The sequence below is a fragment of the Lutra lutra genome, chromosome 14, assembly GCF_902655055.1.
Source record: "Lutra lutra chromosome 14, mLutLut1.2, whole genome shotgun sequence".
NCBI classification, from domain to species: domain Eukaryota; kingdom Metazoa; phylum Chordata; class Mammalia; order Carnivora; family Mustelidae; genus Lutra; species Lutra lutra.
This window is the reverse complement of record NC_062291.1, coordinates 12,480,578-12,508,068: the sequence shown is the minus strand read 5'-3', so window position 1 is coordinate 12,508,068 and position 27,491 is coordinate 12,480,578. Positions and strand designations below refer to the sequence as shown.

Below are 27,491 nucleotides of genomic sequence, written 5' to 3'. Positions count from 1 at the left end.
TTTGTGTTGACTTAGTTTTCGATTCACTTAGGTAAATACATAGGAGTAGGATCACTAGGTTGTGTGGTAATTACATGTTTAAATTTATAAGAAATTGTAAAACTGTTTTCCAAAATGTTTGTATTATTTTGCATTCACACCAGTAATGAATAAGAGGTGTGTGTGGGTTTTTTTTTTTAAGATTTTATTTATTTATTTGAAAGAGAGCGCGTGCACATGAGCCCGAGTATTGGGGAGGCAGAGGGAGAAGCAGACTCCCTGCTAACCAGGGAGCCTGACATGGGGTTCGATCCCAGGACTCCGAGATCCCTACCTGAGCCAAAGGCAGGTGTTTGACCAACTGAGCCACCCAGGTGTCCCCATGAATGAGAGTTCTTGTTTCTCAAATCCACAGTGGTTTATTTTGTATTTCTAGTACGTAAGCGACCCTTTCTACTTAGATCCATAAGGCACGTTGATTTACATTTTTGCCTCCTTTGGTCGCTTGGCGTTCAGAAAGCAAAGTGTTTGTGATACTATTTCTTTGAGGTATTGAAAAAAATTGGTGCTGCATACAGAAGCAACAACCCCCATGCCACTGTCTCTGAATTGCTGAAGAGAGAACGTTTCCGAAATTCTCAAATCCCGGGCGAGCAGGGTTATGGGAATGGAAGTCCGGAAGTTTGTGAGCCCGCCGCACGCGGTTATGGGAGTTAGTAGCCTGCGGCTCCTTCTGCGCATGCGCAAGACCTCGCAGGTGCTTCCAAATGTTCCTGCTTTCTGTGGGAGACGGTCCGGAACCTCCAGGCGTCTGGCGGTCTGCATGCCGTTCTCCGAGCTCGTGCAGCCGGAGCGGGAGGGTGTGCGAGGCGAGAAGGATGGGGAGATCCGAGAGGGTTCCTGCGTGGCGCCAGGACGCGGTTGTGGGCGACGGTGCTCCGCTGTAGGGAAGAGGCCCTTGGACCCCGGCGGGACCCTTGGCTGCTGTTCTGGAGAGACTGGGTACGAGGAGGCCTCGGTCGGGTGGAGGGATCACGAGACGGGAGACTCTTTACTAGGGGAAAGGTCGGCTTGGAAGGCAGGAAGGCGGGGATTCGGCACCTCGGGAAGTTGCAGACTCCGCGTTGATCTGCCGGCGTGGTTTGTGCAGCAGCGGGGGGCGTGGTGTGGGGTGAAGAGGGAGGCGGGGGAGAGGAGGGGGGAGTGACCGGTGCGCATGCGCGTTGGGTGCGCTCGGTCGTAGAGCGGCGGGAATTGAGCAGATGCTTTGATTCGTGGTGGGCTGAACTATCAAAGTATCATCTGCGAACGGTAAACCTGCGTGAGACTTCACGTCTGTAAAACTGAGAATATTAATAACACTTGTCTCGTGGGGTTCAGAAGATTAAATAACATAGCTCAGTGCCTCGCTGTAAATATTAGTTGCTGTTAATAGAATTATTCTTATCACTCTTTGCATTATGCTTTCAACCTCTCACTTAGGTCGGTATAGCTCTCTCTGCCATAACAAATTATAAAACTGAGGTGGAGAGGAATGTTATATACCCTATGTCACAACACTAGCAGATAAACTAGAAGGCAATTTATTATTTTGTTTTTTAAAGATTTTATTTGAGAGAGGGGGAGAAAGGGAGCATGATCGGGGTGAGGGAGAGAGGAAGAAGGAGACTCAGACTCCCTGCTGAGCAGGGACCACCCCCACCCCCAACCGGAGGACTCGATCCCAGGACCCCAAGATCATGATCTGAGCTGAAGGCAGTTCTTAACCTATTGAGCCAGCCAGGCGCTCCACTAGAAGACATTTTTTAAAAAATTCATTCATTCATTTATTCATTCAAGATTTTATTTGATAGAGTGATAGCCAGAGAGCACAAGCGGAGGGACTAGCAGAAGGAGAAGGAGGCTCTGCACCCAGTGGGGAGCCTGATGCAGGGGGTGGATCCCAGGCCCCTGTGACTATGACTTGAGCAGAACGCAGATGCTTAACCATCTGAGCCACCCAGCCGCCCAAGAAGACAATTTTAGGTGTTTCTCCAAATGACATGGTCTTTGCAGCTTCCGTCTTGGTTATAAAAACCAGCATGGCATCCTGCAGAGCACTTAGCAGAAATAATTAGGCGTGTGAAGAAATGATCTGAACCATTGAATCTTAACCGTGTAGTAGCTTTGTGTATGGGATTTCTAGATGTCTTCAAAGCCTCTGATAGAGACGGTATAATTGTATCCAAGTTAGGTTTGTAACAGTTCTCAGCAGCCTTGATTTGAGTTTATGGAAGGTCTGACCTGAGAGTCTATGGAATAACAAATACTTTGGAACTGTGGGCCTGGGTGACAATTCCAGCTAAAATGAATTTGCCCCTCAGCTGCCTTTCTCATCTATGTTAGAAAAGCACATCTTGTGAAGTAAGAAGGAGGAGTCTCTATGTTAGTTGGAGAGAACCCTCCAACTATTTGAGGTTTTTTCTTTTTTCTTTTCCTTTTTCTTTTCTTTTCTTCTTCCTTTTTTTTTTTTTTTTTTTTAAGTAGGCTCACTGCAGGGCTGAGCTCATGACCCTGAGATCAAGACCTGAGCTGAGATCGAGTCGTTTGCTTATCCGACCAAACCACCTAGGCACCTCTTGAGTGAGTTTTGAGCAGAGTGTAGTTCCCAGAGAGGAGCAGATCCTAGGTTTTCACAGGTGTGTTCAGAACAAGTGAGATTTGAGAATATTGCCCCATTCAGAAGCTCCCAGGCTGCCTAATGGAGAGAAGCCTGGACCAGGGCAGCTGGGCTGGAAGGAGTGAAGGATGGTTAGGTGACCTGGGAAATAGAACTGCACTGGAGGCATTCCAGGGATTAGCGGGAAAGGGCCTTAAAACTAGATGCGAGTCAGTTTTGTCTCACCAATCCCAGTTCAACCCCTACTCTTTGTTTTTTACTCCCTCTTCCCAGATTCTGAGCTCTGCTCACACAATGAATCTGGCATTTAAAAATGTGCTGTTGAGTTCTTTACAAGACAGCAGTACAAGGAGAGTTACTTATTTTTCTTCTTGAAAGTTGAGAAGAAATTGGTGCTGAAAATGTAAGTGAATTTCCCTGTCTTTGTGTTGGGGCAGAACCCAGAGGAAACGTTGAGCTTTCCTACCCCAGTCCTGTGCTGACCACATCACCACTGGTTTAAAAAAAGATAGCCATTTGAGAAACTGCATATGCTTTAGAAAAATAAAAGGTACACTCACTTGAAAGTGCCTCCATCCTTTTTTTCTTAGCTTTGGTTGCCTTCTCTAACTTGAGTAAACAAGGAAATACACATGTAACAACTTCTGTTGTACAACCTTTGCTGAAGGTTTAGTGTTCCTTCATCTAGCGTATTATAATTTGCTTAACCAATTTTTCTCATTGTTAAAATTTCTTTGAAACAGAACAAAGGGGTACAGACATTGTTTAAAAATGTCCTAGACAATAGTTCCATTCACCCAATGAAAAATTGCACACCCAAGCTCTGCATGGCCAAATCACAGTCATATGTAGTCGTGTGGGTGGTTTATCCTATGTCCTTTCCTGCCCCTTCTGCGAGGTGAAAAGGATATTCTCCCACAGAGGGGTATCTCACCCAGGTGATGTTTGCAGCTTTTTAAGAAGGCAAGTCCGGGAACTGTAGGGCAGTCTGTACCTCTAAAGACTTCATTCCTCTTTCTCTATCCCAGCTCTGCCTTCCGAGATTTCTACATTTTTCCAAGGGAGACCGGCAAAATATGAAGAAGTCCTGTGTGAGTTATTGAAGTCATTTTCTGCTTTGTTTTATAATGGAACTTATGAGGATAATGACTCATGTTTAAAATAGAAAAGTAGAAGTAGATAAAATGAACCTGAGGGAAACGGCCTGACACAGTGGTTCTCAGACTTTAGTGTACATCAGATCAAAACTGGGAAGTGTTTTAAACCATAGAGTGGGGCCTGAGAATTTCGTTTTGAACAAGGTTGCAGGTGATGTTGAGGTGTGTAGACCAGTAGCATTGGATCAGCAGATCAATAGGGCAAAGTTGGCACACACACACACACACACACCATATAAAGTTAGATATTTATCAAACTTGCAAATATTTCAGACTTTTAGCCATGACTCCGCCCACACTTCCTCCCCAGCCCGCCCCCCCAAAAACATGCATAGAGCATCCCTATTCCTTTTGGAGCCTAAAGACTTTCTGGCATCAAGAGCTGAATAAAAAACTTCTGTTTCTCCTTATATAAATGATGAACAACCTTCTTGTAGCAAACCACAAACTAAATGCCTATAATTATTCTTCAGTGGAAGCAAAAGACAGATTACCAAGCAGAACCCAGTTAATGAGGTATTTTAGGAGAACATATTACTAAAGCGCATGTAGAGAGATTTCCCCTGGTCTTGGTTTGTTTTTGTTTTCCCTTTATAAAACCTCGAATTTTTATAGAATAAATTGACCGCATGTCCTTAAAATAACTCCAAAATTCTCAGACCCTGGTAACCACTAATCTGCTTTCTGTCAGTATGGACTTGGATCTTCTGGATCTTTTGTATGAGTATAGTCATACAAAATGTATATTTTGTGTGTGTCTTCCTTCACCTAGTGTAATGTTTTTAAACTTCATCATATTGGAGCATGTTACAGACTTCATTGTTTTTCTTTTATGGCTTTATTAAGTTATATTTGACAAAGCTATAAGGTATGTAGTGAACATTGTGATGATTTTGATATTCGTATACATTGTGAGAGGATTCCTCCCATCTAATCTAACACATCCATCACCTCACATATTTCTTTCTTTCTTTGTTTTTGGGGGTTTTTTTTGGTGAGAGTATTTAAGCTCTGCAGTCAACAGATTTTAATTGTGATATCAACTGTAGTCACTGTGTTATACATGAGATCCTCAGACCTTTATTTTATAGCTAAGTGTACCTTTTTACCAAGACTTCATTTCTTTTTATCATTGAAGAATATTCCACTGTGTAGATGGACCTGAGTTCTGTTCATCCACTTACTGGTTAACAGATGTCTGGCTTGTTTCTGCTTTACCGCTGTTGTGAATAGTGCCGCTCTGAACATTCATGTGCAAATTTTGGTAGAATACATGTCTTTGGTTCTTCTGGGTATTTACTGAGAAGTGAAAATGCTGGATCATGCATTAGTTGTAGTTTTAAATTACCGCGGAACTACCTGTTTTTCACAACGTATGCACAATTTTATATTTCCATCAGCAATGCATGAGAGTTCATTTCCCCTCATTATTGACAGCACTTGTTGTCTTATTTTAGCCATCGTAGTGGGTATGAAGTAGCATCTCATTGTGGCTTTGATTTGCTTTTCCCTAATGTCTAACGAGTACCTTTTTGTGTGCTTGTTGGATATTTGTATATCTGCTTCACAGACATGTCCATTCAAATCCTTGGCCTATTTTTAAATTGGATTTATTGAAGAGTATTTTGGGTAATAGATTTCTATCACATATGTGATTTTCAAATATTTCTTCCTGTTCTGTGAGTTGTCTCTTCATTCTCTTGAAAGTATATCCTTTGATTCACAAAAGGTTTTAATTTGGTAAAGTCTTTTTTATCTCTTTTCCTTTGTTGTGTTTGCCTTTGAGGTCGTATCTAAGAATCTGTTGTCATTCTAAGATCATGAAGATTCACTCCTGTATTTTTCCTAAGAGTCTTACTGTTTCTAGTCTCACATTTAGGTCTTTGATCTATTTTGAGTTAATTTTTGTATATGATATGAGGAAGGGGTCCATTTTCATTCATTTGCATGTGGATATTCAGTTCCAATACCATTTGTTGAAAAGACTTTTTTTTTCTCTCATTGAATGATCTCGGCACCCTTGTTGAGTGTCAGTTGACCATAGGTGTATGGGTTTGTTTCTGGACTCCCACTTCTGTTCATTTGTGGATATGATAATATCCATATGTGGATATTATCATGCTGGTTCCTTGTGTTTGATACCATAGCTTTATAGCAAGTTTGAAGTCAGGAATGTGAGTTCTCCAGTTTGTTCTACTGAACAAATTCTTCTTGACAAACTTGTCAGGATTGTTTTGGCTGCTTTTTTTTTTTTTTTAAGATTTATTTATTTATTTGAGAAAGAGCGAGAGCGAGAAAGAGCACACACAAGCAGGAGGGGCAGGGAAAAGAAGAATCTCAAGCAGATTTCTTGCTGACCCCGACATGGGGCTGGATCTCACGACCCCGAAATCGTGACCTGAGCTGAAATCGAGTGCTGGAAGCTTAACCAACTGAGCCACGCAGGTGGCCCTGTGTTTAGAATTTAATATTGTGTTTAAGATCTATCCAAATTGGTTACGTCATTCCTTTTAATATTCTGTTATGACAGCGTACATTTTAGTTTTCTGTTTCTTATGTCATTTCTGTTTATCATTATTATGAATAATTGTGCAGTGACCATCTTTTACATTTTTCTCTCCCTGTATAAGATCAAGCATTTCAAGTATTCTGTAGTGTACACACATGATAAATATTGTTGGGTCAGATAGACTAAGCATTTCCAGTGTCACTTTATGCTGCCAAATTGGTCTAAGTGACCATACGACTCCCACCGGCTGTTAGATGACAGGACAGCTTTCTTTGTCTCCTTGTTGACAGTTGATACCGTTATTTCAAAATTATGGCCAGTCTGATGGATGATGAAAACCTCATTGTTTTGATTTGTATTTCTCTGATTTTGGATAAGATTGGGCCTTTCACTTTTCTTCTGTGAAATGTTGATTTATATGTTTTGTATATTTTTACAACTTTTCCGTTAATTTTGTTCTGTATTTCTTACTGATTGATAAATATCCTTTATGAGTGTTGTATAGTAATCTTTGTTCTATTCATTGTAAATATGTTCTCCAGAGTTTGTCTTATTTTTTCACTTTGTGGTATCATTGGTAATATGAAAGTTTTACATTTTGATGTGGTCAGACTTGTAAATCTTTTTTCCATGGTTTTGTTTTGGTTTTTTGGTGGGTGTTTTGTTTTGTTTTGTTTTGTTTGTTTTAGTTCTTTTATCCTTCAGTGTATTCCCGTTGTGACACAGTCACATTCCTGTGTCTTAAAAAACCTCTCTGAGGTATACCATCAAATTGAGACACAATTCGATTGATTTCTTTCATTTGCTCTTTGTTTTTAGGGTTTTGTTTTCATTTTGATTATTGTTTTTGTATAAGTATTAAAAATATTTAAATTTTTCTAAAGATGGACTGTGAATATAAATTTAGCAAAGTAGATTCAGAGATCAGTCTGGCCTCTCTCTGTCCCCTTATCCTACTCCTGCCCTTACCTAATGTGGGTAGCCATTTTTTTTATTTTTTATTTTTTATTTTACTTATTTTTTTTTTAATATTTTTATTTATTTATTTGACAGACAGAGATCACAAGTAGGCAGAGAGGCAGACAGAGGGGAGTGGGGATGCAGGCCCCCTGCTGAGCAGAGAGCCGGATGTGGGGACTCTGGGACCACTCTGGGACCACGGAGGCAGAGGCTTTAACTAACCACTGAGCCACCCAGGCACCCCTAAGTTTTATTTTAATTCCAGTGAAATCAACATACAATTTCATTTTAATTTTAGATGTGCAATATAGTGATTCTCATTTTGTTACTTTTAATATAAGAAGGCTCATATGTAGATCTTGTTTGTCACATTGTACTTTATTTTTTCACTTAAACTTTGTGGGTTGTTTTTTTTTTTAAAGAATCAATTAATTGACAGACAGTGAGAGAGGGAACACAAGCAGGGGGAATGGGAGAGGGAGAAGCAGGTTTCCTGCAGAGTGGGGAGCCTGATGCCGGGTTTGATCCCAGGACCACGACCCAAGCTGAAGGCAGACACTTAACGACTGAGCCACCGAGGCGCCCAGTTCTTTTTTTGTTGTTGTTTTGGGGGTTTTTGTGTGTTTTTTTTGTTTGTTTGTTTGTTTTTTTAAGATTTTATTTATTCATTTGAGACAGAGAATACAGAGAGAGAGCCTGAGCAGTGGGGGAGGCAGAGGGAGAAGGAGAAGCAGGTGAGCCGGCAGCCAGATGCTGACGCTGGCTGGATCCCAGGACCTGAAGGCAGACACTTAACCATTTGAGCCATTGAGGTGCCCCTAACTTAAACTTTGTTTTGTCATTTAATAGTGTATTATGGAGTTCACTCTGTAGTGCCACAAAGAGATACTCCTCAGTTCCTTTTCCAGTTGCTTAGCACTTCATGGTGTGAGTATAACATAACACATTCCACAAGTTCCTTAGTAATCAATATTTGGGTTTTTTTAGTCTTTTGCAAATATAAATAGTGATATAACCTCTTCTTTCTTTGATCAGTGTGACCTTATGGTTGGTCCCCAGAAGTGGGATTTCTGTGTTAAATGGTAAATTCACGTATAATTTAGCTAACTATTGCCATATTTCACTTAATGGTGGTTAATCTTTTTTGTATTTTGAACAGGATATGAGGATGCTTTCATGCATATAACAAATTAAGTATGTGTGGTTATTCTTTTGGATTTCTGCCAGTCCAATAGGAGTGAAATAGTTCAGTATACTTTTTATTTATATTTTTCTTTTTAAAGGGTAAGCTTGATCTTCTAAGTGTAGTACCATTTGCATTTCTCTTCCTGTGCGTTTTCTCTTCACAGTTCTTGCCCATATTTCGAGGGTTATTGGTTTTTTCCTTTTTAGAAATTCTTTATATAGGGACCCTAACCTTTCATGTAAGTTGCAGATACTTAATTCTGGGTTGTCATTTTTCTTTTGATTTTGGTTTTTCTTTTATTTTGTAGAGGACTTGGTTGGTTGGTTGTTTATGATTTTATGTAATCGGGTCTGTCAGTATTTTTTTTTTAATGCATCTGGATTTTTAAAAGTCTGATGCTCTAGTGACTGAACTATGTGAGCTCTGCATCTGAATTTTTAGTCATAGTTAGGTAAGTTTTATTCTTTCTTAAGTTATGGGGGAACTCACCCATATTTTCTTCTAGTACTTACATAGCTCTTACTTTTTATTATTATTATTTTTTTACATTTAAGCTTGACCAGTCCATTTGCAGTTGTCCTGATGTATAGACGAGAATGAGTTAGGAGTAGGTTAGCTAGGTTTCTTAGGCATTAATGCTGCAATCAAGGTGTTTCTTGGGACTCCTTATCTAAGGCTTGGTTGGGTTCCCATCTGTACATATGTGGCAGAATTTATTTCTGGACAGCTGTAGGATTCACAGTAGCTTGCTTCTTCTTTGAGGTCAGAAGAAGGGTCTCTGATATTTTACGTTCTTTAAAAGACTCACATGAGGGATGCCTGGGTGGTTCAGTTGGTTAAGTGTCTGCCTTCGGCTCAGGTCATAATCCCGGGGTCCTGGGATCAAGTCCCATGTTGGGCTTGCATGGCAGGGAGCCTGCTTCTCCCTCTGCCCCTCACCCTGCTCGTGTGCTCATGCTCGCTTTCTCTCTCTCTCACTCTCTCTCTCAAATAAATAAATAAAATATTAAAGATAAATAAATAAAAGACTCACATGATTAGGTCAGGCCCACCCAAGTAAATCTTCCTTTTAGACCAAAGTCAACTGATTAAAGGATCTTATTTATACTTGCAAAATCTGTTTTGCTGTAGAATGTATCACAATTACAGGGACTTAAGTCTCTTCCATTTAAGAGGAGTTTACCTCACGTTGTTGGATCCATTGGAGGTCATCTTAGATTCTGCCTACCATAATTAGTGTGAGTTTATCCATCCTGTTTTCCAAGGTAGCTTTGGTTATCTTGGCCATTCAAGTTTCTATGTAAGTTTGAGAGTAAACTTACCAGTTTCCACAAAAATATCTGCTAAGCTTTTAATTCTGATTGTCTTGAATTTATAGGCCAATTTGTGGAGAAATGAGATATTTTTGTAATATTAAATTGTCCAAGCCATGAATATAGTGTATTCCTTTATTTAGGTATTCTTTGTTTTTGTTTTTGGTTTTTTTCTCAATAATACCTTATACGTTTCTGGAAAATAGTCTTGTTTTTCCTATTAACCAATTTTTAGTGTATGACATGAACATTGATTAGCTATTTGTTTTGATAACCTGGGAATATGTCTCTGTTTCTTCTTGCTATATTTTCCACAGAGGTCATTTCATAAATGGGTGGTATAAAACCTTTGAACTGTATAAGACAGTCAATTCAGTTATGGGAAGAAAATACTTGGGTATCTCCCTAGATTTATTGTAATCCATAAAAAGAAGAATGAAGAAATCTAGTATACAATGAAATGGAGATACACACTAATGTACTGCAATTATGTAATGTGATAAATACAGCTACATTGGCAATCATTATAGTATATAAGCCTATCAGAGTTACACAATGTTAAATGCCAAATATATTCATTTGAAAAAAATAAAAGTGACTTAGGAAAAATAACAATAATGCAATTTAATATATAAATTGACATCGTAAGTTTACTGTTTATAGAAAAGGGTTTCCTAAAAAAAAAAAAAAAAAAAGAAAAAAAAAAAAAGAAAGAAAGAAAGAAAAGGGTTTCCTAGATGGAACAGTAACCAAACATTTTGGGCACCCTGTCCTACAGGAGTTATGTTCAGAATTATTAAATAACATTTTCCCTGAAGACGACTGTACCTCTTTATGTGAACATAGTCCCAGCAGTCCTTTCCTGTGTGTTCACTTACTCCTTTAACTACATTTTTAAAAAAGATTTTATTTATTACTTTGACAGAGAGAGAGAACACACACACATAGCGGGAGAGGGAGAAGCAGACTCCCCACTGAGCAGGGAGCCTGACATGGGGCTCCATCCCAGGACCCTGAAATCATGATCTGAGCCAAAGGCAAACATTTAACCAACTGGTGCCCCTTAACTACATATTTTAGAAGTGTACATGGTTATGCTCTTGGCCCAGGTTCATGAATGATACTATGTTATCAGTGAAACCCACCCTAATAGCAGGAATAGAACTTTTCTCCCCTCTGTAATCTCACTCTACTTTGCACCTGTTTTTACTGTAGTAGGATTTTATGCTACATGGTAGTTGGATGCTTCATGCTTGTGTCTGTCAGATTATATGCTCCTTGAGAACAGTGACATGGTTTTATTGGTTTTCAGATTCTCAAGGTAGGAGAGTTCTTTATGGCATGTAGGCACATGGTGGGACTCCAGTAACTTATCACACTGGTGAGGAATGTCTGTCATGCTTTCTCCTCCAACCAAGTACAAAGGTAGACACGCCAGAACACATTTTCTAATTGTGAATAGTGAATTCCGTAACAGTTCTTCGACAGCTTTTCCATGTCTTCCAATTGTGATTACTTACATTTGAACACAAATGTGCTGTTTCAGGAATCCTTATCATTTGCGGATGTGACTGTGGGCTTTACCCAGGAGGAGTGGCAGCATCTGGACCCTGCTCAGAGGACCCTGTACAGGGAGGTGATGCTGGAGAACTATAGCCACCTTGTCTCAGTGGGTAAGGATTGTTTCCCATGTAGACTCCTAGTATGCACTTTCTTTCTTGGTTTGACACCTGTAGAAGCTTTGTTGAGTTTAATGATATTTAGGTTTGAGATTTCAAGTATTAAGCAGAAGGATTGTTGAAGCACTGTAAAGAATGAAGTGTTGTAATTGGCCCCTGAAGCTTCATCTTCTGTCTTCTTCAAGGGCCCTGAAGCCCATGAGCCTCTCCCATTTCCCATGTCATTTCCCAATTACAGGGTGTTGCATCCCTAAACCAGAAGTTATCCTGAGGTTGGAGCAAGGAAAGCAGCCATGGATGCTAGAGGAAGAGTCCCCAGGTCAGAGCTACCCAGGTAAGTTAGTATGTATTAAACAGATGGACACTAGGTGACATGGTATGACTTGTTTTTATTCTCAGGTGCTTGCTTATATGTTCATTTTCACATTTAACAAATACTGAGTACCTGCTGTGCCTCACTCAAGTTTTAGGTGCTGAAACACATGATCAAACTGAATTTGTTCCTGACTTCATGGAGCTTACATTCTTTTTTTTTTTTTTTTTTTTTTTAAACATTTATTTATTTATTTTTTAAAGATTTTATTTATTTGACAGAGAGATCACAAGTAGATGGAGAGGCAGGCAGAGAGAGAGAGAGAGAGAGAGAGGGAAGCAGGCTCCCTGCTGAGCAGAGAGCCCGATGCGGGACTCGATCCCAGGACCCTGAGATCATGACCTGAGCCGAAGGCAGCGGCTTTAACCCACTGAGCCACCCAGGCGCCCTGGAGCTTACATTCTGATAGGGAAAGAAAAGAAATAAACACACATACACATACTATGTGCATAATATGTCATAGTATACATAATATGTACACACATACACATACTATATACATAGTATGTCCATAAAATAGCAAGGAAGTTATAAATTGAAATAATGAAATGTAATACTTGAGAAAAGGAGGGCATTCAGGAAGGCATTTTGATGATATCAACTTGAATGAAATGATTATAAAATGCACAGGTTTACATGGGAATAAGCATTTGGTTGTATGAGCAGAGGTGATATAGGGAAGACCCCAGGTTGGAGATACTTGGAAATTAATAACTTATGGTAGTATTTAAAGTTTTTGAATTTAGTATTTGAAGCTAAGGGATCAGGTAACCACCTCTCCTTAGAAGTAAGAATGAACAAATTTGAGAGGTATGAAAGCTGTCCCCTGGGACACTAATGTTTAGAAGTCATGAAAATGAGAGGACTCAGCAAAGAAGACAGAAGGAACAGTCTAGAGATAAGGTGGAAACAGAGAATATGGTGTCCTGTAGCCAAGTTAAGACGGTTTTCAAAGACAAAATGAACTTCTTGAAGAAGAATGCATAAAGTCAGCATTTTCGCCTTTGTCTGCAAATCATCCAGAAGCACTAAGGGAAGTGAGCAAGACAAGCTTCATTATATGACACTGGTGGATATCTGAAATCCCAAATCACTGTAAGTGTACCTGCAGCAGAGCTGATGACGGGATCAAGGAACGTGTGTATGTTAGTAGGTGGGTAGAAAACAAAAGCATTTCTGATGCGCACGGGGTCTGGCAGTGCGCTTTTCATGAACAGAGCACATCCACACCTAAAACTTCCATGAACAACAGTGCCATGAACTAGATAGCTGAGCTCCCTTGGAGACAGTTTCATTCTGCAAAGGAGACATACTGGAGTTTAGAAGCACAAACCACACTTTTCAGTAGCCCTCTGTTTCCATGATGGTGCAAGAGAGACTGTACATGAGGGAAAACCACCTCATAGACACTAAATGTTCAGAAATAATCTTACATGCCATCTTAGTGGGTACTCCTCTGACACAGAATTTGATGCAAAAACTTACTTGACAACGGTTGGTCGGGATTTGCAGACCTACAAAAGTGAGGGAAGCATGGGGGACGGCAAGGCTGGTTAGGAGGAGGGGAAGGCTCAGGAGGGTGATTACCTCGTTAACTGTAGCTCTGTAATTAGCACATCTGATTGCTCAGACTAGCAGGACATGTTCCGAGTCTCACTGAACCACTGTGTGCCAGAGCAGCTGGTCAGAAAGGTGGAAGGGAAAAGGATACTATCTTTTGTCTTGTTCCTCTCTCTCAGATGAAATTGTTCTGTAGAGTTTTAACTACCTTTCTTTCCTGGATTGCATCAGACAGTTGGTCTAGGCAGATGCTGGGGAAGTCGGAGCCTCCATGGGCCCAGTTCAGCCTCTTGGGCTTGTTTCTGTGAAGTGAGCGCAACACTCAGTTTTCCTCGATTTGGAGCTGCAGCAATGCCAGCCCCAGTGAGCTGACTCTGTGATGACCAAGAGAGCAAGCCATTGGGGAGGCTACTCCCACGAGGAAGGCAGGCACATCCTGGTTGATCTGTAAACTGAGACCTACACATGTGCAGAGCACTTGTTCATAATGAATTACCCCTCTAGCCTAAGGGATGACTCTGTTCCCTCTCCCAGGTAAACCTTTTGCAGTGTGCTGTTCCTTGAAAAGCTCACATCCTTTGAGCCCAAGTAATGGAAAAGGAACCAGCACAAAATGCCTGCAAAATTATTATAAGAAAAAAGGGGTGAAAAGTATCAGGAAGAAAGCTAGTTGGTGATAGAATTGTCATCTGATCAAAGTAGTCATAAAGTAGGTAAATTATGTGACCAAATATTAAATCATGAGTTTCCAAAGGGTGAACTAATTGAATTAATTATCTCTGTGATACAGGTATTTAAGAAAGATATTCATAAGGGAATAGCAAACACATGGCAGGGTGTCAAACTGAGAAAAGAGAACAGAAAATAAAATTACAGTAAAGAAAGCAAATTGGAAGAATCCCAAGGATGAATACATACTGTCAAAAATCTGTTCAGGACCGCCCGGGTGGCTCAGTCATTAAGCGTCTGCCTTCAGCTCAGGTCATGATTCCAGGGTCCTGGGATCGAGCCCTGCATTGGGCTCCCTGCTTGGCGGGAGGCCTGCTTCTCCCTCTCCCACTCCCCCTGCTTGTGTTCCCTCTCTCGCTGTGTCTCTCTCTCTTAAATGAATAAGTAAAATCTTTAAAAAAAACTTGTTCAGAAAGAAAGAATAGATGTAAGCAAGAAGAAAACGAAATAAAGTTTGAAGATTACATTAAAAAGAGAGTTCACATACATACCATACATAGAATTCACTCCCCAAAAGAAAGAGGAAAAAAAATAGAACAAATGTTTAAAATATTTCAAGAATACTTTTTGTGGGGGAAGAGATTTGTGATTGAATCTGTGTAAAAGAGCCAGTCCTTAGCAACATTAGGATATATTGTGATAAAGGGACTAGATTTCAAAAACAGTTATTTTGACAACCAGCCAATATCAGAGAAAGGCCAAATAGTCTTGGACTTTTCCATAGTAAAATCTGTAGCTCGGAGTCTGTAGAGCAGTTTCTACAAAATCCTCAAGGTGTCACATTGAGAGTATTACACCCAGTTAAGAAGATACTCTTCAACAAAGACAGCAGGTCTTTTCTGAATAGACAAGAACTCTAGGATCTTTGTTCCTAGAGGCCTCTGTTAGAGAATGAGTATCAGGTAACCAGGGAGTGACATAAAAAAGCACGGTAAAAAGACTGGTAGTAGACTCGGAATTTAACTGAAGAACTAATTTTATGTTGTTTTTTAGTTTTTTTTATTAAAGTCTTACCTGTTTAAGAAGGAGAGAGCGTGAACACGGTAGGGAGAGAGAGAGAGAAACAGGCAGACTCTGTGTTGATCATGGAGCCCGACGAGGGACTCTACCCACAACCCCGAGATCACGACCAGAGCTCAATCCAAGAGTCAGACAGTCAGCCGACTGTGCCACCCTGACACCCCCCAAAGAACTGATTTTAAAACAAATGTGGGAGCTAGGTGACAGATTGTACGAGTTGCAAATCTAGACAACACAGAAAGGGTATATATCTATATAGATAAGAGGAGGCTAAAAACAAACGGAGAGGAGAGAAGGTATTGAGGAGAGAAGGTATACAAATACGGTGACTTCTTTTATAACGTAATGTGTGTTTTCCTAAAAAAGAATCACTGCTCCATATAAAAAAACCAGCATTTAACTAATGCCCTTCTAAAAGCTCAGGGTATACATCAATGAACAAGAAAGTCAAGGACTCTCCCTTTTTTGGGCTTCCATTCAGGAGGGAGGTGTAGAGATAAGGACCACAGAGAAAGAAAGGATGTGAATAAATTAATCCTATAATTTCAGGTCATGCTAAATGCTATGAAGGGTTTTAAAGACCAGAAGATAAGATGATAGTGATAGAGGGTATTGGGGATAAGTAGACTGTTTCAGCCAAGTGGCCAGGGGTAGTTTCCTCAAGATTGTATCTGGAAAGGACCTAGATTATATGAAAAATCTTGACAGCAAAGATCTGTGAGAGAGGTTGGAACGCCCTGGGCAGGAGCACCCTTGACTAATTCAATCAATAGCAAGATGGCTAGTGTGTTTCTATCATGACGAGCACAGTGAGCAGTGGCATGAAATAAAGTTGGAGACACCAGCAGAAACTTGATCTTGAAGTTCTAGGCCATGCTGCAAAATTTGAGTGTCATTACCAAAAAATGGGGGTCCATTGCAGTTTTTAGTAGTGAAAGAGACTGTAATAGAACACACACACAAAAAAGTTTTTGGCTCTTTGCCTGTGGTTCCTGGCACATAGCTCCTAAAACCCTTGGAATCTCTGGCATGAAAAGAGTGTCTTTTGTATACTGAAATAACTGGTGGCTGGGGGCCGCTAGATCACTTCAGGTGGGGCGGGGGTGGCCATCACACCAGTAGCCAGTGACTTAATCACTCAAGCCTAGGTAATGAAACCTCTCTAGGAGCCTCTAAACAACAGAGTTCAGGAAGCTTCGAGTGGTGTGCCCCAGAGAGGGTGTGGGAGTTCCACATACCACACACATCCCCAATCCTTGCCTATATATCTCTTCTCTTTGGCTGCTCCAGAATTGAATCCTTTATAATAAATTGGTAATATAAGGGGCGCCAGGGTGGCTCAGTCGTTAAGCGTCTGCCTTTGGCCAGGTCATGGCCGAACTCTGCATCGGGCTCTCCACTGGGAGGGAAGCCTGCTTCTCTCTCTCTCAATCCCACTACTTGTTTCCCTCTCTCACTGTGTTTTTCTCTCAGATAAATAAATAAAATCTTTAAAAATAAAATAAATTAGCAATATATAAGTGAATAGTTTTTGGGGTTTTTTTGAGGTGTTCTAGTGAATTACTAGTCTGAGGTGAGATGGCTAGTCATGGGAACCCACGGTTTATTGTCAGAAGCCCTGGAGGCAAAAAAAGAAAAAAACATAAATAGTCCCTTCAGCTTTCTTGTAATGTCTATGTGGTGTATCTTTTTCCATCTTCTTACTTTTAATCTATTTATATTTAGAGTGGGTTTCCTATAGATAATATATAGTTGGGTCTTTTTTAACTAATGTGAAAATCTCTCATTTTTTAATGGGAATATTTTAACCACTAAGTGGATGCCTATGGAATACGATACCTTCAGTCTGTCACAGTCTGATTTCAAATGACGTCATTGCTATTTTATAAGAGGCTTACAGTGTTATAATAATATGCTTCTGTTCGTCCTCCCTTTCTGTGTGATATTTTACTTCAAACCCCACAAGGCAGCAGCTCTTTCTGCTTACAGGTCTTCATTGTGCAAGATGTTTTCTGTCGGTACGGAAATCTGGATCGACACTTTTCTGTCCATAGTTGATTCACTTCACTGTCTTCTAAGTTACAAACTACCTTCTCTGATTTTTAAATCTCTGTTTTTCCGTATTTAATATTCTGTTTTCTCTTGTTGCCGTCAAGATTTTCTTTTCATCTTTGGTTTTCAGCTGTTCAACTCTGTTGTCTCCAGATTTACCTTTGATTTGTTTTTTTTAGTGTGTGGGGGGGTGGGTTTCCTGGTTATTTTCCTTGTCTTCTCGGTTTCCTAAATAAGTGGTTTGATGTATTTCATTCTTAATTTTTTCCTGGGACTCCAGTTCCTTATGTGTGGCTATATTTGATACTGTTCCCTAGTTCTTGGGTCTGTCATGTCAGAATTTCCTCAGTGTCTGTGCTCCGTTTTCAGCTTTTGGCTGCCCATCCAAGCCTGTGTCACAGAGGGTTTATTTCTTTACTCCTGTTTCTCTTCCAGCAGTCAGCTGAGCTCATGCTGCTTCAATGAGAAATAAAGCCAGCCACCAGTTAACAGTGATAGATACAGATTTTATTCAGTAACTGTTGGAATAGGAGGTGAGAAGTTTCAGTAAAACTGAGCTCAACTCCACATACTGCTAAGACAGCTAGGGACGTACAGCCAACAGGCAGGGTGGGGGGAACCACTGGATAGAAGATTACTAAGAGAAACACCAATAGTAGGGGGATTCTTGCTGAATGCAGATCAGGCATTAACCCATCAGGGACAGGGTATAAGGAACTTGATCAGATATCAAGGGAGAAGGGACTGTCACTAGACTGACTTAAAAGGGTTCTTGCTGAAACTGAGCTCAGCCCGGATAGACCTGGAAGACCTAGTCAAGGCCTAGTTGAGAATAGGGCTCAGAGGACACTAACTGAGGTGTAGTCAACAGGAGAGTTCGTTTCAGAGTATCATTAAATTTGCGTTGGTAATGAAATAAATTATAGAAGCTATACCTTTAATTATGTAATTTCATTGTAAAATTCTAATGGACATACTACAAGAAAAGGAAATGAAACCCAAAAGAATGCTTGAGAGGAGTGGCAAGTGATAAGTCATGACAAAACACAGAGGTGATTCTGAACAAATGGATGTGTAAAGTAATTATGATACTAATATGTAGGGCCAAAAAAAACATACACAAAGAACTAACTGTATATAAATGAGGTGAGAGGTGATCAAATTGAGTTTGATGCTTCTGTTCTTCAGAAAGGGAGATCTAAGATATTGAATTATTCTAGATTTTAAGTTAAATATTCATGGTATGATGTGATGGATAGCCCCTTAAAGCTGAGAAACAGTGTGTATAACTTTTAAAGTGGTAAGGAAGAAAAAATGGAAAAGATAAGAAATTATTTCAAAAAGAAGGAAGAAAAGTACAGTAGAATTCTAGGTAGTAAAATTGTGACAAATATAAAGTACCAAGTAAAATGTGAGAGATGACTTGATATATTTCAGGAATCACCATAAATAGAGACAGACTACATTTACTTGTTAAAGTACAAATTGTCAAATTGGATCTTTGAAATAAAATAATACCTTCATATAGCTAAGATAATAGGTTTTCATTTATTCTGCTAACTACATATTTATATTTTTAGCATCTTTTGCCCACTTGACATTCAGTGTTATACCTGTCTGTATACAGAAGATACAGGATATCCTGATCCCTTCAGTGTGGGAAGAAGTAATATCACAGTCAGCATTTACAAATCATAAATTTTCCCCACTTCGTTTGTTACGTCCTGTGAGTCGTCTCTTGTAACTGTGTTCTTCTGTCGTGTCATTTTTCTGTCTTCCTTTCTTACTAATGTTAGATCACTATTGTTATATTTTCGTAAACTTTAAAAAAATTCTTTTTATATTCTCAGTTTGTGCTGATACCACCCAGAACACTTGGGCATACTGTTTTACTCTTTCTTCTGATTCCTAAATGCAGTTAGACTTTGCCCGCCAAGGCATCTAATTTATCATGTTAATATCTTGAGTTGTATTTTGCCCAATACATAATATAGCAAATTTATGTTTTTCTCATTTAATGACCCTTAATCTTTTTTACCCTTTGAAAAAAAAGATTTTATTTATTTATTTAGAGCGAGCACACATGAGTTGGGGGAGGGCCAGCAGAAGAGGGAAAGAAAGTATCTCAAGCAGACTGTGCTGAGGGGCGCCTGGGTGACTCAGTCATTGGGCGTCTGCCTTCAGCTCAGGTCATGACCCAGTGTCCTGGTATCGAGCCCTGAGTTGGGCTCCCTGCTCAGCAGGGAGCCTGCTTCTCCCTCTCCCTCTTCCCCTGCTTGTGTTCCCTCTCTCTTTCTCTGTCAAATAAATACATAAAATCTTAAAAAACAAAAACAAAAACCAACTCTGTGCTGAGCATGGAGCCCTACACAGGACTCGATCTCACAACCCTGAGATCACAATCTGAGCTGAAATCCAGGAGTCAGACACATAACCACCCACCGAGCCACCCAGGTGCCCCAGTCACCCTTAAATACGGCTACGTTTCCTCTATGTGGCACAGAACTGGTGCTAATCCTTTTTTTTAGGATTCCCCTCAGATATGCTGTCCTGCCATATAAGTCTACATTTCATTCCTAACATACTTGGGGATTTTTGTGAGTTAATACATGAAAAGTACATGGAACAGTGCTTGGCTCACGGTAATGGTTAGTTTTCTGTTAACTTTTCTTGTTCTTAATATCATTATCATTGGTTTTAAGCACATTTTCAAATTTAAGCTCAGCTTTCCACAGCTTTTAAAATGTTCCTTCACTCCTTTAATTTACATTATCTACTATAGAATCTGATTCCTGGTAGTGTATGGATGTTGAATGAAGAAGCTATTCTCTGGATTATAATTTCTTCAAAGAGAGCATATCTTACTTTGTTACATAACATATAGTGGCTATTGGATCATTACTTAATTCATTAACTGTGCCTCATGATGAGTGAGAGAGCCTTTATATTCAGAAAACACTACAAGGAATTAATTTCTAAATGGACATGTTGGGTTATAAACCTGTAGGTTCTTGTTCAAAATTACAGATTTGTAGAAAACTTGAACTTTATTTTGAAAAAGCACACCACTTGTTAAGGACCATGACTTTCATAATCACTCAGGTGTGTTCAGAGGGAATCAGATATAAATACTTGCCACACCGTAGATCGTAGTTGGAAAAAGACAAAAGATTACTGAGTATTTCAAATTTCGGCCATTAACAGGGTATGTTTATGTTTCAAGGGAGTATTAGCCAACATTCTGATAGAATGAGATGTATAGAATGCGATTAATTTTTTAAATTGATGTATAAGTAGGACTTGAAGTGTTTGTGAAGACTTATTATGAGACAGTGTCATTTTCCTAAAGAGCGAAGTTCTGAGCAAGTCCAAAATGGGAATGTAAGCCAGCTGAGTTGAAAAGTCTTGCTTGAACTTGAATGATTTTTGACAAATTAATAGTCTGGCATTTTTACAAAGAAGACACTTATTATGGATTAGTGAAGTGATCGCTTGAATACCCAATATGTATGTAGTTGAGGACAAGTTCCCCCTCCACCCAAGCATTATAACTGCAATATGTTTCCTTTAATGGCGCTTGGAGACAATGGGCTTTGAAGAGGTTTTTAAACAGGGTCATCATTGTTACATTGTATGTACTGAGCAAGAAGGTAATATGTGAAGTATAGCTGAGAATTCTTAGGGTGAATAAATATATCATTGAGTGTTTGGGGTCAGGTCTTCCATGGTTATAAATACACATAAAACCAAGAAATGTAGAAATCTGGGTGTAAAAGAAAAATTCTTACTAATAATATGTCAGAGCAAGTTTACAGTGGGGAGAAATTAGCATTTGGTGGTAGGATATCTGACCAAATAAGCTTGAATATACCACAACTAAAAACAACGGAAGGATTTGATTGTCTTTCAGTCTTCTTCCTCATCTTTTTAATTTTACTTTTCCTGGTAGACATTTGTATTTTTTATAAGTAACATGAATAGAAGGAAAATTAGAAACTACAGGACTCTCTTCATAGGCACAAAGAAATCAGTGCTTCCAGAAATTTAATTTGGTATTAACAATATACTAAATTAATGTATATATAACAAAACAGAAGTAATTTTAAAGGGGGGAGAATGAAACTGGAAACATGTAAAGTTTAGAAAGAATTTAGGTGCACTAATGTAAGTATGAGAGGAAAATTATATAAAGTCTGATCCTTCTGAACGATATCAAATCGTTCCTCTATTTCTTTAGGGCACTCTTATCTACTAAGTTTCATGGCCTCTCTAGTTCTCTGCATTTCCCCTTTCTAGATGAGCCTTTTTTTTTTTTTTTTCAAAGTCTTTTCTTCACCATGCTTTATATTTATTTGTAATGTATATATTAAGTCTTAAAGTATGTTTTTGTAAATTGCCAAACGTAGATGTGTGTGTTCTAAGGTTTTAATCCCCTTTTCTACCCTTTCAGGTTTTGTTTTTCTAATCCAAACAGATGGGGCAATATGACTGTTTGGATCGCTCTTATTTCACAAAACTAAGTCAGTGATGTAGAAGGGCATTTGTTTTAAGTGTAATTTCATCATAATTAAGATACGATTCATGGCTTATGGTTTGTTTGTCTTTCTCATCTTTAGAAGTCTGCAAAGTTGATAGCCAAGCAGAAGAGACTCAAGAAACCCAGGACAGATGTCTCTGGCAAGCTCCATTTATCAACAACAAAACACTGACTGTGCACAGAGGTAATGTATTAGGAAGCATTTTTAATTTCAGCACAGACACAGTTCCTTCCATAAAAATACCGTGTAGGTGTGACTCATGTGGTATGAATTTGAAATGTATTTCAGAATTAATTATTAATAAGAAAAACTATTTAAGTAAGAAGGCTGTTGGCCTCAATACATACGGAAAATTGTTCCTTCATATTAACCATGAACAAACTCAAATGGGAAAGAAACCTTGTGAATTCATTCAAAATGGAAAATACCTCAGTCATAATGAAGATTTAATCCCATATCAGAGAACTAAAAATATAGAGCAATCCTTTATTGAAAGCAATAAGGAATACAAGGAATGTGGGAAAGCTTTCCATGAGACGGCAGTTGTCATCCCATATAACCAAGCTTACATAGGACAGAGTCCTTGTGAACATAATGAATCTGATAAAACATTCTGTAGTAATTCAACCCTCATGGTCAGTAAGATGGCACAAAGAACAGAAAATCTTTATGAGTTTCAAGAATATGTTAAAACTTTTGAGAAATCATCTCTCTTGGAACACATAGTTCATTTAGAGGTGAAAGGTTATGAGTATATCGAAAGAGTGGATAATTTCAATGGGAAATCAGACTTTCTTGGCACAGGAGAGAGAATATTTGAAAACAACTTGGGAGAACCCTTTTGGGAGAAGTCATTTCTTAATATAACTCAGAGAACACACATAGGAGACAAAGTCTATGAATGTAATGAATGTGGAAAAACATTCTGCAAAAAGTCAAAACTCACCAAACATCAGAAAATACATACAAAAGAGAAACCCTATGAATGTAAGGAATGTGGGAAATGTTTATCTCGCAAATCTCTCCTCACTTTACATCAGCGAGTCCACACAGGAGAGAAACCTTATGAATGTAAGGAGTGTGGGAAATGCTTCTCTAGAAGTTCATACCTCATAATTCATCAGAGAACTCACACAGGAGAGAAACCCTATGAATGTAAGGAATGTAGAAGAAGCTTCTACCATAAGTCATATCTCACAGTATACCAGAGAATTCACACAGGGGAGAAGCCATATGAATGTAATCAATGTGGAAAAACCTTCGTAAGTAACTCAGTCCTCACAATACATCAGAAAACACACACAGGCGAGAAACCCTATGAGTGTAATCAGTGTGGGAAATTCTTCTCTAGAAACTCCTACCTTAGAGTACATCTGAGAACTCACACAGGGGAGAAGCCCTATGAATGTGAGATATGCGGGAAAGCCTTTTGTCACAAGTCAGATGTCACTAAACATGAGAAAACTCATTTAAGGGGAAAGCCTTATGGATGTAATCAGTGAGGGAAAACCTTTAGTCGCAACTCTGGTCTAAAAGTACATAAGAGAACTCACACAAAGGAGAAGCCATATGACTGTAGTGAGTGTGGGAAATCCTTCTCTGAGAAATCAGTCCTCACAATACCTCAGGGGATACACAGGGGAAAAACCTTATAAGTGTAATAAATGTGGAAAAACCTTCTACAATAAATCAGACCTCACTAAACACCACAGAACTCACACAGGTGAGAAACCCAATGAATGTAAAGAATGTGGGAAGTTCTTCTCTAGGAATTCATACCTGACAGTACACCAGAGAACTCACACAGGAGAGAAACCCTATGTATGTAAAAAATGTGGGAAGACCTTTTGCCATAAATCAGACTTTACAATACATAAACGAACACACAGAGGGGAGAAATCATACCACTGTACTCAGTGTGGGAAAACCTTCACTTGCAGCTCAGTCCTCAGATCACATCAGAGAACTCACATGAGGTGAGAAGCCCTATGGATGTAATCAGTGTGGGAAGTCATTTTCTGAGAAATAAGTTCTCACAGTACATTAGAGAATACACACAGGGGAGAAACCTTATAAGTGTAATGCATGTGGGAAGTCCTTCTATCATAAGTCAGATCTCACTAAGCATCAGAGAACACATACAGGAGAGAAACCCTATGAATGTAATCATTGTGGGAAAACCTTCAGTTGCAACTCAGGCCTCAAAGTACATCAGAGAAGACACATAAGAGAGAAACCCTATGAATGTATTGAGAGTGAGAAAACCTCCAAGCAATCAGTTATCACAGTACATCCAAGGTTATACACAGGGGAAGAAAATTTATAAATACAGCAGTGAGAGAAATCTTTCTCTTGTGATTCATACCTCAAAATACCACAGAAAATTCACAAAGGACATGACCCCTATGAATGTAAAGAATGGCAAATTTTTACCCTAAGTCATCTTCCAAAGTAAACAAGAGAATACTCTTAATGGAAAAATACTCTGAATTTGTTGAATGTCTGAAAACCTGTTGAAATAAGACAACTAAAAATGACTGTAGAAGAAACCCTATTAATGCATGTAGGAAATATGGGGAATTATTTTATTATGAAGTATAACTTATTAAATAAGGAACTTACTGTAGGAGATAATCCTGTCAAACATGTGAAAATATTCTTCCAGAATTTGGACTTAAGTAACAATCATACCACACTTGGGGGAAAAGTGTCAACATCCTGCATATTTTTGAGACCTTTATACACAAGTTGTACTCAATGTATGTCAGGGAAATAATAGGGAAGATACCCAAAGAATGCACAAATGTGGTTCAGCCTTTATCGAGAAATACCATTAGTTGAGCAAGACAATTGATATCGGAAGACATCATAAAGATGTTTTGAGTGTGCACGCTTTAACAAAATTTGGACTTTCTTATATCTGAAGATTGTATTGAAGGAAGTATGTCTTTAGGAAATACGGACAGAAATTTTCCTTTAGCTATATTATCTCTGATCTCAAATTTTTTAATAGAAATAAAACTGAATATATAGACATTTATAAAAACATTAACTGTGGAATGTGAAGCTTTTTGAAAAGAACAGATAAACTGAATATTCTTCTCAGACCCCGATTTCACTTTTGGAGAGACATATGTCACTCCATCCCCCTGTCAGAGGGTTTTTGATTAGTCTGTCCCCAACCTATGCTGATACTTCTGCAAATAATGCTTGATCTGGTTCATCCTGGAATCTACTCTAGGGGTTCTCCTCATGGACTAGAGCCAAATCAGAATGTACACTGCCATCAGCCAGGGACAGTTGAGGATGCGTCTGCTTCCTCTTCTTGGGTTCAGGAACCAGAAGTAACATTGAGTGTGTTAATAAAAGTAGAGTACTGCCTAGAGTGCCGGGACTTTTGTGTTCCAACTGAAATTTACAGGAAGCTCCTCATGGCTTAACTTTATTGAATTCAGGCCTGTTGACCCAGTGATAGCCCGCCTTTCCAGGGAGAGAAACTTGGTGGTGTTTTAGTGAAATATTTCATATATGTATCTAATTATGAGGCATATCTTAACCATTGGTGTGTCTGCCGCAGGTTGGAAGTAATGTAGTACAAGAATAGTTGAAGTATCTGCATACCATCCTCAAATCCATTCCATATCCTATAACTCCTACCACCTTCAGCACTTTTCTGAATTTGGTTAGTATTGATCTCAGGTCTTACTAGTTTTACAGTAATATTTTACATATATTTCTCTGTGTGTGTTTGTGTGTGTGTGTGTGCGTAACGTTGTTTTGCCAGTATATCAGTGGGAACTCATGTTTTGCAACTTATTTTTGTCTTCAAATGCATGGTTTTGATATTTATACATACTGATATATTTAGCTTTAGTTGATTCACTTTAATAAAGCTTAATATATGACCATAATGATATTGTCTCTTTTCCTGTTTATGATTTTCAGAATTTTAAGATTTTTGTTATTAAAATAATAGTGCTTCCAAATTTTTAAAAATCAACTCGGGGCAGTAATTGAAATATGGTTAAATATACCCTATTTAAGTAACCAACTTGAGGTTTAATAAGAGTATACTCATATGTCTGACTCCTACAGTTAAGACACACCCATTACCCAGAAAGGTTTCTCATTCCTAGGACTTCCCCCTCCCTCTCTCCTGCCCTCTGGCAACCAGTGATTTGCCTTCTGTAACTAGGTTAGACTGATTTTTTAAAATACCATTTCACATAAATAGAGATACACACTATGTCCTCTTCCTTGTCTGTCTTTCATTCAGCCTGATTTTGAGATGCATCCATGTTTTAGTATCTGTCAGTAACACCTTCATTTTTTGATTAAGTCGTATTTTCTTGTATGTTTAGTACTACGGTTCTGTTTATCCATTCCCTTTCCAGTTTTTTATTGTTATGAACATAGCTGCAGTGAACTTCATGTGCATTTTAATGTAGGCCTGTTTTTATTTCCCTTGGCTAAATACTTAGAAGTAAAGTTTCTCGGATTGTAGGATTAGCATACGTGATGTCAGACTTTTCTGAAGTGTTTGTTCCATTTTATATTTCTGTCACCAGTGTGTAAGAGATGTATTATTTCATGTTTTGGTCAATACTTGGTATTGTTACTTTTTTTTTTTTTTAAGATTTTGTTTATTTTACACAGATCACAAGTAGGCAGAGAGGCAGGCAGAGAGAGAGAGAGGGAAGCAGGCTCCAGGCTGAGCAGAGAGCCTGATTCGGGACTCGATCCCAGGACCCTGAGATCATGACCTGAGCCGAAGGCAGAGGCTTAACCCACTGAGCCACCCAGGTGCCCCTGGTATTGTTACTTTTAATGTAGCCATAGTAATGTGCATAGTGGCATTTCCCTATGCTTTTCATTTGCATGTCCCTGATAAATAATGATATGCATCTTTCACTTACTTATTGGCCATTTGTGTATCTTATTTTGTGAAGCATCTATTTAAATCATTTGCCCACTTTGTAGGTTATTTGGCTTATTTTTGAGTTATAAGGATTTTTTTTTTTTTTAATATTTTCCCCCATTCTGTGCCTTTTCCCCCTCTAGTTTGTGGCTTTTTAGAAGAAGTTTTTCATTTAGATAAAAGTCCAGCTTACCAGTTTTAATCTTTTCTAAGAGATCTTAACAATAGTATCAGAGATTTTCCCCCTTGTTTTCTAAATGCCTTAGCTCTGTGTTAGGTATACAATCTCTTTGGAATACATTTTTATGTATAGTGTTTTAAGGGTTGAAATTTATATTATTCCATTTGAACATTCAATTTTTTCAGCACCATTTGTTCAAAAGACTGTCTTTTCTCCATCGAATTACCTTGGCACCTTTTAAGACCTCCAGTTGATTATTTGTCTTTGTATGTGTTGGGGGTGGTTTCTACCTATGGAAGCTTTATTCTGTCCCACTGATCTGTTTAACTTCTCTGTGTTGTCTGTATTCCCATATCTTTGTTAATAAGCCTTTAAAGGAAACTGTATAAATTCTCCAACTTTGTTCTCTTGTCCAGAATTGTTTTGGCCCTTCCAAATCTTTTGCATTTCTGTGTATATTTCAGAATGAGCCTGTCAGTTTCCAAAAAAAAAAAAAAAAAAAAAGCAAAAACAAAGATTGCCTTAATATTGCTTTTAGGATTTTATTGATTCTGTATGTCTGGGGAAAGTTGACATTTTAATAATACTAACTTTTCTGACCCATGAATATCATCTGTCTCACCATTTAATTCGGTCTTTCTCTTGGCAGCATTTTGTATTGCCTGAGTAATATATATA

The 27,491-nt window shown here is 38.7% G+C and overlaps 1 pseudogene; it reads left to right on the top strand.

Annotated features, from left to right (window-relative positions):
- The first annotated feature begins 916 nt into the window (after positions 1-916).
- Positions 917-26,306, top strand: LOC125085093 (zinc finger protein 33B-like; annotated as a pseudogene).
- The last annotated feature ends 1,185 nt before the right edge of the window (positions 26,307-27,491 follow it).